Consider the following 11,978-nt stretch of genomic DNA (forward strand, 5'->3'; position numbering starts at 1 on the left):
CAATATCTCAAAGTAGGGGAAGAAAGTGTTAAATTCAACTTAATTCAACAAGAGATTTTTGAATTTTTATTACTTATTCAGAACTAGAATGAAAGTATTTGACAATATGGAAGATCCAACAGAAATATGATGCTAAACTCTCACCTAAAGGAACTTACAGTCTTACTGAGGAGATGAAACATACTCATGGAATTCTACAAAACATTAAGTAATTAAATACAGAGATGGCTGATAGAGATAAACCTAAATGATTTCGTAAGTGGAAGAGGAATTTGCTGAATTAATCAGAGAATGTTTAAATGGAATTTAAGCCTGATCTTGAAAGATAGGTGGGATTTGGATAGGTGAGAAGCATAGAAGAAAATCCTAAAATGTACCTTGCCATTGGAAAAGACTTTAGAACAGGGAATATTAAAGCTAGAAAGAACCTTAGAGATTGACCAGACCAACCTGCTCAGTTTACAAGTGAGGAAACTCAGGTTCAGAGAGGAAAAAGGTAATTTGTCAAAGATCACACAGCTGGTCAGAGGCAGAATTGGGATTTGAACTCATGCTTCCTAACTCTTTGTTCAATGTACTATTCTCCAGCTTGCATGGTTTTTATTTATTTTTTTGGTCCAGGGGATGAATTCCAAATACAATGAGCTCTCATTGCTTGGTCACCTTAGAGCAGTGAAATAGACTGTAGGTTTCACCTTCAATTCACTTAATCTATTTTTTAAATGAGCTCTATTTAATGATCATCAGTTCAAGTGATTTTAAAATACCAACTTTCACCTGCCCTCCCAACAGCCTACTGAATCTATCAATAACCAAGTTTTCAAAACCTGGCATTATGCTTTGATAGCACCATCTTCAACATGGGGATGGGATAAACAGGTTGAGACTGAAAAAGTAAATCAATAAAATAACAAGAAAAAAAATTAAATTAACGCAAGGCCTCAAGGGTGGAACTTGCATCCTTCGTGCCATGAAGTGTGATTGCTTTGCTACTATTGGTTAAGGCTAGCCCTGTACTCTATCCCATGTGCCCAGAATAATGGAGCTCCCTTAGTGGCCCCTGGTTTTCTATATGGCCATGGGGCCCTAGAGGGAAATGAGGTCTTTTCTTTGTGTTGTTCATTGAAAAGGTAGGTAGCTGAGTAGAAATACATGGTGCTGATGGAACTTCCCCTGATTATCTGACAAAGGGAGGGTGACTCTTCTAGGGCCTTCCTACAAAGGCAAATAGGAATTAGAGTCCAAGTACAAATAAGTCAATATCCAGAACCCTGCTGATGAGCCATGTAATTGAAAAGATGGTGAGAGGCAGACAGTGTTTGAAGTTCAGACTTCAGAAGGGCCATATTCGGCAAATAAAAGGCATCAATATAGATAGTTATCGCCATTTGCTACTCTCATTTCATCTATATGAGTGTGTTTTTATGCCCAGCTGAGTGAGAATGACTCCATTGTCCATTATTTTCTTAAGGCTCCTCAGCTATGTTGTCCATGGCAATCTCCTGGTTCATTTCATACCTGAGGGCCTTTTGCCAGTCTAGGACTACTGGCTATCAAGGATGCATCCTAGAGGTGAGTGCAGGAAGCTGGATAGCTCCCAGGGTGGCAGGTAGTTTCAGGTATCAGGTGAAGGGTATTTACAAGAGTCACTAGCAAACAGAGTCCATGTGGCTGCAGTAGAGACATGTCCAAAAAGCAAAATCTCAGACCATAAACCAATGAGCGAATAGTCTACAAAGATTTGAGCGCAGGGAATATAAGTTGAGCAATCATAGGTCAAAATCCAAGGAGATAAGCAGGTGAAAGTGTTTTCAGAGAGCAGCTAGGGTGAAAGAGGTTAAGCATAACATGCCCTGTCCCAACTCTCCACAAAAGAAGTGGTACAATGGTTCCGTTATCAACAGCAAAGATACCAGTGGGTTGGCAGCCCATATAAGGTAAGTGGCCTGGAGTGTGTTTGATATTTTGAGGTCCTGGGAGCCCAGAAATAGAAAGTATTGAAGAGAGATGGAAGAACTGGAATGTGGTCTGCTGATCCAGCCGTCAGCATGGCTGCATCTTTTAGGAGATTACTTCTGGCCAAGGCCTACATCATGATGCACAAGGGCTATTGCCCTTCTCTCTGACTTCCAACATATGTGGCATGAGCAAATCGACACTAGTATGTTCAGCCAATTGGCCAAGTCACTGAATAAAGGACCGATTGCAACTCCTTTTGCCTTCCTCTTCCGCTTGAGAAGCCTCATATGCACCTTGTTGGAAGGTTGGCTGATCCCAGAAGGGCCACTTTCTCTTGTGAGCATATATTAGAGAGGCTTACATGGTGTGTTTGGAGTGAGCTCTGTGGTACCCTTTCACTGGAACTTCCAATGTGCCTTGGCCAGCCTTGCTTGGTTTTCCAGAATCAACTAAGTCCCCTGATGGGCTTGGGTCTGGTACTACTGTGCCAGGCGAGAGAGCTGGCTTCTTTGCTTCAGCTGAAGGATGCAGAAATCCAAAACTATCATGAGAACAGAGCTGTACTGAGGCCAGAGTGATTGAAGACAGAGATATTTGATGAGAATGCTTTCCCAGAGCAGGCCATGACACAGAATCTGCCAGAAGTATGCAATATTGAGAAAGGAAGAACCTTTGCTATGACACTACAAAATGTCTATACGGCAGTCACTAAGCTAGAATTCCAGGCAGAATGAAGACGACTAGGTTCTGGAGACTCCTAGGCCTCTGACAGGACTTCTTCCAATGAAACTGAACCAACGAACTACTGAACCAGCCAGAGCAACAAGCCTTCTCTGACCTATCCCTATCTGTGCTGGAGACTTTGAATGTGGAGACTTCTCTTCCAATGCAGAGACCTCATCTGTCCAAAGTCAAGAGAAAGAAGCCAAAGGGACTCTTCAGCTAAACTTAATTCATCTCCCAGCATTGCCTTGAAAGGACCTTCTGGGGGGAAGCTCAGACCTTGGACAAATTCAGGCAAGGTTGGAGCCTTGGATTGGGTCTAGCTGTAAGGTTTGTGTTAGCAGGCCATGTAGTGGACACTTTGGCAGAGAACTGAGTCTGACTATACTGATGATGGTGCTAGGTTTCCTGATCTGAGGAAGAACCCAAACATGGGGAAATATTGAATCCCATTTTCCCACAGCATCCTCCTCTAGACTTTGTATGTATATATTTATGGTGGATTTACTTGAAACACAACAACAAAAACAAAAACTTCCAAAAGTCCTGTGCCATCTTAAGATAACATTAACCTAGTGCTGTATTTATATCAAGCTCACTGAGAAGTAAGTAGGGACTTTTATTAAGGGGATTTGTTCTGTGAAGTTTGGATTCAGTCAAAGGGACACACTTGAAGACCTGAAGGGCCACATGTAGCTTCAAGTCTGTAGGTTCCCTATCCCTGCCCTATTTCTTACTATTTAGAGAGCCTATAATTACTTCTATGGTCTAAGTGGAATAAAAAAAAACCCTGAAAAAAGTCCATATTGTCTCATTAGCAAATGATTTGACAAAATCATTAGACACAAAAATGTTTTCTACTTCCTTGTTTCCTTCTATTTATTTTTCCATTTTTACTATTATCATTTTAATGGTAATAGTCAAGATGCACACACACACATATTCTTATTTCCATCCTTGGTATCACTTCTTCTTTGTTCTTTTTTGTGATACAATAATATTCTACTATGTCCGTGTACCACAATTTGTTCAGCCATTTCAAGATCATTGGACATCTGGGTTGTTTCTGTTTTTTTGTTATTATAAATAAAAGTGCTATGGATATTTTTGTACAGGTAGATTTATTTTCCATACACCTCATCCTTAGGGTATTAGTCTTATTCTAATAGTGGGTTCATCTAGTCAAAGGCTATGAACAAATTTGCCTCTCTTATTTGATATTTTCATATTGCTTTCCAAAAAGACTGTACAAATTCATAATTCCCCTAACACAGAAATAGTGTTCTTATCCCTTTAAAGTTTCCCCACCAGTCTAGTGTTTTCCAAATGGGGAACAAAATGGAATTGAGATAGTAACCATCACATTCTGCCCCAATGCAACTCTAGTTCTGGGGTAGACTTGCTTCTGTTAAAGAGGGAAAAGTAGGTTGGTAAATGGTGAGGCTCATTCCCAAAAAAGGAGAGCTGTGATTACTTAGGAGCCTTCTTTATTAAACTTTTCCACTGAAGCAGCTGAAAAGGGCACAGGTCTTGGCCAATTTGCAATCTTGGGTTTTCTAGCTCCTGTGCTGGCTGAAAGCATCACTCATGATTTGTATTCTAAATTGGAGATGGATTCTTTGGCTGAGAGTCACAAGAGGCATTGATTTTTTTTTTTTTTGTAGACAGCACATAGGATGGTGTTCTGTAATCTGGCTATCTATCTTAGCATTCATGCCATTTACCTCATCCACAGCATCTCAAAACCTCTTCAGTATCACCCATATCTGAAACCTGGTGGAATTAGTTGGAAATAGGACTTGGCCAGAAATTTATTGATGCTTAGAATCATAGAATCTCAAAATTGGAAATGACCTCAGGGGTCATCAAGACCTTCTCCCCTGTCATTCCCCACAACACACTCTGAAGAGAATATTTTCCATGTCTAAAATCAGCAGCTACTCAGTTTCTGTTTGAAGACAGGGAGTAAATTTCTTGTCTCTGTAGTCACAAATATCCTGCTTTCTAGTATCTCCCAAGGTTCTGTCTTGATCCTTTTTATCTTCTGTTGATATACCTTCTCTTGGTCATGTCAACCAATCCCATGGATTCAATTATCATCTCTATGTAGATGGCACCCCTTCTCCCTCCCCTCCCTTACTCTCTTTTTGTACATCAGCCATCTATATATGTATGCATATTTGTCTATCTAGCTATCTACCTATCTTACCTAACTGTTTTTCTTTCTTTCTCTTTCTTTCTTTCTTTCTTTCTTTCTTTCTTTCTTTCTTTCTTTCTTTCTTTCTTTCTTTCTTTCTTTCTTTCTTTCTTTCTTTCTTTCTTTCTTCTCTCTCTCTTTCTCTCTCTCTCTTTCTTTCTCTCTCTCTTTCTCTCTTTCTTTCTTTCTTTCCTCTAACACCAACTTGCTTCTGAACTCTAATCCTACATTGTCAACAGCTTACTGGAAGTTTCTACACAGATGCTCTGTTAGAATCTCAAACTCAACATGCCCAGAACAGGACTTATTATCTTCTTCCCGAAACTCACCCCTCCTCCAGACTTCCTGGAATTTAAGGCATTTCTCCCCAAGGGGTTTTCCTGAAAGTTAGCTGGGATTCAAGGTACATCGTAGGTTAACTCACAAGCCTAGCTCTACTCCTTGCCACTTATTCCTGCTACAATATGCTTCTTTTAGAAAGCCATTAAAGAATGTGTTCATTTAAAACCAAAGAAATTTAATTCAACAACAGAGAAAAATAAATTATAACAAAAATTCCTCATGTCCCATACATGCAAGATCATATTCTCCCAAAGGCTGTGGAGCAACCTTTGGGAGAGACGTCACATGCAGGGAACATGTGTGGTCTGGGGATAAGAATAATCAGGACCATTTTCAGTCCCATACTGGTCTTGGTTGAAGCCCTTCTCTGTCTCCAATGTTGCTACTCACTACCCCAGCAGAATCACAGATATCTTCTGGTGATGTAATTCAGTTGCAAGCTGCTATTTAGATGGCAGCATACTATAACTCTGGGGTGTCAAACTGAAATAAAAATGGGGCCACTAAACCATATATAATGATCCCTCAGAGTACATATTAACTTAGAAAACTACATATTAATATTATCCATGGCCTATTACAAGCAGCTAGATGATGCAGTGTATAGAACATTGGACCTAGAGTCAGGAAAACCTGAGTTCAAATCCAGCCTCAGAAACTTACTAGCTGTGTGATCCTGGACAACCTCAGTTTCCCTGTTTGCCTCAATTTCCTCATTTGTAAAATGAGTTGCAGAAGGAAATGGCAAACCATTCTAGTATCTTTGCCAAGAAAACCCCAAATAGGGTCATGAAGAGTCCAACACAACTGAACAACAACATAATCCACTCTGTTTTTATGTATTTTGTTACATTTTTCCCAATTACATTTTAATCTGGTATGGGCTGCACTCAGAAGTGTTGCAGCCTGTTAGCACATAGAACATCAGACTTGGAGTCAGGAAGGCCTGGCTTTGAATCACATGAAAACATTTGCTAACTTTGTGACCCTAAGCAAGACACTTAACCTCTGTGGACCTCAGTTTCCTCATCTGTAAAATGACAGTATTAGACCTGATGACCTTTGATCTCCCTTTTGCTTTTAGACAGATGATCTTATAATTTCCTATTGAGCTGAGGTTCTCTGCTGATCTGTGCTTTGCAGGCCTCCTGGTTTTCAGCTTTTTTTGTCTTCTGATCCCACTCCCCCCATACACTTTTAGGATGGGGTGGGGGGCAGTGTATTTAGCTCTTTTTGCTTATAGCCCCAGAAGCAATTTCACTTTTGTTATAGATCTTAGCTAGCAATATCCAGACAGCTACCTAAAGAAATCCTTAACCATTTGTCTTTTTTAAACATTTTTTTCTTGTTGCCACTGAGACAGTGTCAATCAAAATTCTTAACTGAATCCAAAAATTCCTTTTAAATTTTCTTGCACCTCTAGGTTGGGATTCTAGGTCCCTAAAAGTCATCCCAGGGGCTCCATTTAGCAAAATTTCAAAGGAGCTAGATGGAGTTCTGGTGAACAGGTTTTCAGCCTTCATCAAACCTCTGGTTCCTGAAAATTACTTCAAGAGAAAGACTGAAAAGGCCTAGGTAGTGGAGCCACCAATCTTTTTCCTATTTCCTACCAGTAACCAACTTCTTATATATTCCTTTTCTCTGCTGAGAGGACTGCCATATTCACAGAGATAATTGTTCTCTTTCCTTCAACACCATAATCAATAAATTAAGTATTATTGATTCTATTAGCACAACATCTATCTCATCTGTCCCCTTCATGCCTTCATTGCCTTTTATATGAAATATTATAGTAGCCTTCTAATTGGTTGTTCTATTTCTTATCTCTTCTATTTTTAACCCATTCACCTATATAGCTAACAAAGTGATCTACTTAAAGCACAAATCTAACCATGTCACTCCTCTGCTCAAAGCTTTCAGTGGCTCCCTATTGCTTCTGGGATAAATATAAACCCAGTCTGACATTTAAAATCCTCTGAAACATAACTATAATCTATCCTTCCAGCCTTATTTCACATTAATTGCCTTCAAGCAAAACTGAATTACTAAATGTTGCCCAACTTGACGTTTAATTTCGTTGTTGTTCAGGCATTTCCAAATCTTTGTGACCCCATTTGGGGTTTTCTTGGCAAAGATATATGAGTGACTTGCCATTTCCTTCTCCAGCTCATTTTGTAGATGAGGAGACTGAGGCAAGCAGTGGTTAAGCAACTTGCCCAGGGTCACACAACTAGTAAATGTCTGAGGCTAGATTTGAACGTAAGGCTTCCTAACTCCAGGCCCACTGCTCTATCTACTGTGCCACTTAACTTCTCTTGGCATTTCATATCCCCTTATAATATCTTAGCAAAAACTGTACCTTATTCTTTCCTACTTCTCAGAATCCTTCTCTTCATTCAAGGCTCAGCTCAGATGCATTTTCCCACACGAAGCTTTTTCTGATCCCCCAGTGGTCACTGCTCTTCCTCCACCTTCACAAATTACCTTTACTTACTTATCTCTACAAGTTATATCTACCAGGAGAACGTAAGCTTCTTGAGATCAGGAATTATTACATTTTTGTGTTCATATCTAGAGTTCTTATCAGAGTACCCTGGATATAGTAGGTATTTAATGAATACTTATTTATTATTGTTATTGTTTACACTTACAGGCTGTGTGAGTTCTGGCAACAGGTTTATCTCTATGGGTTTCAGTTTCCTTATGTTTAAAATGACTGGATTAGCCTCTATCACCTCTAATGTCCCTTCCAGCTCTAAAATGAATGAGTTGTAAAGTGGTCCACTTTGTTTTTAGATAAAAATAGTTGTTGGTTTCTTCTTACAATCAGGTAAATCTGTTTTTTTACAGCTTTTACCACTGGTCCCATTATGTCCCTTTGGATCTGAGGAGAACAGGTCGCTTCTCTCTTCCACCAGACAGCAAATTAGACATGTTAAGACAACCATCTCATCCTTCTCTAAGTCTCTTCTGTTCTAGACATCCCTTATTCCTTTAACTAATTCTCATAGCCCATAGCTTGGCAATAGGAATTCAGATTTCAAAACATACAAGTCAGATACAGTTGGACTGGAAGGCCTCAATTCTAAATTTCCAGTTCTTCAATAATCAAAAGAAAAGGAGTAGACAGTGTTATTTAGAATCAAGAGACCTGGATTCTTCTTCTTTGCCATTTAATAGCTTTATGGCCTTGAACAAGTCATTTGTCCTCTTGTGTCTCAGTTTCCTTATTTATAAAATGAGGGGGTTGGAATAAATGCTCTCTAATGCTCTTTCTATGCTTAGAGCTACCATCCCTAGACATACCTTATCAATCTATGCAACTCCTTCATTTTGTGGGAGAGAAAACTGAGACTGAAAACACACACACACACACACACACACACACACACAACCACATACGTACACACACCTCGTTATATCATTTGTGTGTGTATGTGTGTGGCAGGTGGAATGAATGACATGCAAAGAATGACATGTTTATAAATAAATTTTCAAAATTGATTATGATTTACTTTTTCTTTATACATTGAACCTTCCTGGAGTTAGCCTTCTCCATGGCAGTCTTCAGCCATCATTCAGGGAAGACGCAGATCAATCAATCAAAAAATATTTACTACTACTACTACTAGCAGTAACAATAAATAACTCACATTTATGCAAGATCTTGGAATTTCAGTGCTAGAAGGGATGTCAGAAGTCATTTAGTCCAACCTCTACTTAGAGCATAAATCCTCTAAGCACTTTACAGTGGCAAAGCATTAATAGGGGAGAGAAGACCTGGCAGGCAGGCAGGAGACAAAGGTTCTAGTCTTAAGACCCATCTACTGTCTCACTGCATGACTCTAAAGTAAGTAGCTTTCCATCTCTGGGCATTTTTCCCATCTATAAGGTGAGATTGAATTCTAATTTCTCATGATGCTGATGTTTTTCATAGACAAATAATAGCTAGATAGCATTTATATAGCACTTTAAGGTTTGTTATATAACACTTTCAGGTTTTTTCATTTGAGAGCAACATAGATAAAACATTCCTAAGCTAGGTAGCTCAGTGAACAGAGTGCTAGGCCTGGAGTCAGGAAGACTCATCCTCCTGAGTTCAAATCTGACCTCAGATATTTATAGTTCTGTGACCCTGGGCAAGGCATTTAACATTGTTTGCCTCAGTTCTTCATATGTAAATTGAGCTGAAGAAGAAAATGGCAAACCACACCAATATCTTTACCAAGAAAACCCCAAGAGGGGTCACAGAGTCAGACCCAACTGAAGCAACTGAACAACAAATGATGTTTCAGGTCCTTTTCAACACAGAGTCCATGTCTCTGGTATCTCTTTCTCCACTGACCTCTGTAATGTTCATTGCTGTATTTGACACTTATAAAACCATGTATAAGTGTGTTTGATATCTTTTCAAGTGTATATGTCTAGACTGCAAGCCCATTGAGGGCAAAGAACATATCTTATCATTCTATAATCTCCATTGTATCTAGAATAGTGCCTTCTACATTGTAGGTGCCCAATAGTGTAACATGGTATCATGGAACTAGCATTGGGCTTAGAAATGGAAGACCTAGTTTCTAGTCAGTAACATTGACTTTCCTTATGGAACTAATTCTCAGGTATATATCCTAAATTCTTTTTTTCTTCACATGCTCCATGTGTGACACTTGGAAAACATAGTAAAACATATACTGGTTCAAGTAGCGTCATTTGCTCAGACATACTCTCCCATGCAAGAGTCCATGAGCCATCACTTGCTAGTGGTATGACTTCGGTCATGTCACTTCTGCACTCCAGTAAAATAGGGAGAATTCCTCTCCCCTACCTTATGGGACTTTTAATGAGGATCAAGTGATTTTATACACACATACACACACGTATCTATCTATCTATGTCTATCTGTATATGTCTATATCTATATATCTTTTGTAGGATGATGCCATGCTATGTAGAAAATGCTTTTGTTTCATTTCTTGTTGATTCCTGTCTTCTCCACCTCCACACTAGCTCCTTTACCTGCACCTATGTAGCCTTCTTCCCTCTTACCCACTTTATTTTCCAATGCCCCTTTGTAGTTTCTCTTCCTCTATCAGAACACAAGCTTCTTTACAGTAGAGTAGGGACCATCTTGTTTTCTTGTTTTTATATCCCTAGCACTTAGCATAGTGGTTGGCACATAACAAGGGCTTTTTGCTCAGTCCTTTCAGTCGTGTCCAACTCATCATGACCCCATTTGGGGTTTTTTTGGCAAAGATACTGGGGTGGTTTGCCATTTCCTTCTCCAATTCATTTTACAGATGAAGAACTGATGCAAACAGAGTTAAATGACTTGCCCAGGGTCACACAGCTATTAAGTGTCTGAGGTCAGATTTGAACTCAGGAAGATGAGTCTTCCTGACTCCAGGTCCAGCACTCTATCCACTGTGCTATTTAGCTTAGCAAATGTTTTACCTATTTTGCTCTCAAATGAGAAAACATATCTACAACACTTCATATACCTTGAAGTCCTATGTAAATGCTATCTAGCTATTGTTTGTCTATGAAAGAACATTTGAATCATGAGAAATTAGAGATCATTCTCATTTTACAGATAAAAAAATGCCCACTGATAGAAAATTACTTACTTCAGAGTCACACAGTGAGATCCCTGACTCCACACCCGACACTGTACCATCTAGCTTTTAGATGTCATAGAATTATAGAATTGACAGCAAGAAGGGGTGTTACAGATAACCTAGTCCATCCTTTCATTTTATATAGCAGAATTCCAGTCATTGCTTAACCATTAACCGTCCATATGGCCTTGGGCCAATAATTTAAACACTCTGAGCTATAAATTAGTAATAATTGCAGAGCTGTGGCCAGAGTTGAGAATAAATCTCATTAGCCCTAACTGGCTGAAGTGATAACAGCAGGAACCTCAAGTGTCTAGAAGGACCTTGTCCATGTGGGGAAGGGTCAGAGAGGTGAAATGTAGGAGGCCGTGTGGAATAATGGAAAGAACACTGGATCTGCATGTACAGCTACCCAATGGCACTGAACCACCATGTCATGGCTGACAATGTCATCCACTCCCAGTAAACTCCAGTGGCTTCCCTGTTACCTCCAGGATCAAATATGATCTCCTTTGTTTGACGCTGCAAATGCCTCACAGCCTGGTTCAAACCAAAATTTCCAGCTTTGTCATACATTAGAGCTCTCCATATACTCTGTGGTCCTGCTGTTTCTCACATATAAACACTTTGCTTTGGCTATCTTCTGTGTTTAGAATGTGCTACTTCCACATTCCCCACTTCTTAGAATCCTTAGATTCCTTCTGCAGAAGACCTTCTCTGGTCCTCCAGATTCTAGAGCCTTCTCCACCAAAGTTATGGTGCTTGTATTTTGGCAGCTAGGTGGCACAGTGGATAGAGGGCTGGACCTGCAGTGAGGAAGACCTGAGTTCAAATCCAGCCTCAGACACTTACTAGCTATGTGACCCTGGCTATATCATTTAACCTCTGTTTGCCTCAGTTTCCTCATCTGTACAGTAGGGATAATAATAACACTTATCTCCCAGGGTTGTTGTGAGGATAAAATGAGATAATAATTATGCTTAATACAGTATCTGACACATACTAAGTGGTATATAAATATTAACTATTTCTGTTATTGTTTAGTTGTTTCAGCCATATCCTATTCTTTGTGACCCCATTTGGGATTTTCTTGGCAAAGATGCCAGAGTTGCTGCCATTTACTTCTCCAGCTTATTACATAG

At 39.5% G+C, this 11,978-nt stretch overlaps 1 pseudogene; it reads left to right on the forward strand.

Moving 5' to 3' along the window:
* Positions 1-2,007: 2,007 nt before the first annotated feature.
* Positions 2,008-2,905, forward strand: LOC110202334 (non-homologous end-joining factor 1 pseudogene; annotated as a pseudogene).
* The last annotated feature ends 9,073 nt before the right edge of the window (positions 2,906-11,978 follow it).

This window comes from Phascolarctos cinereus, unplaced genomic scaffold, assembly GCF_003287225.1.
Source record: "Phascolarctos cinereus isolate Bilbo 61053 unplaced genomic scaffold, phaCin_HiC Scaffold_2;HRSCAF=192, whole genome shotgun sequence".
NCBI classification, from domain to species: Eukaryota; Metazoa; Chordata; class Mammalia; order Diprotodontia; family Phascolarctidae; genus Phascolarctos; species Phascolarctos cinereus.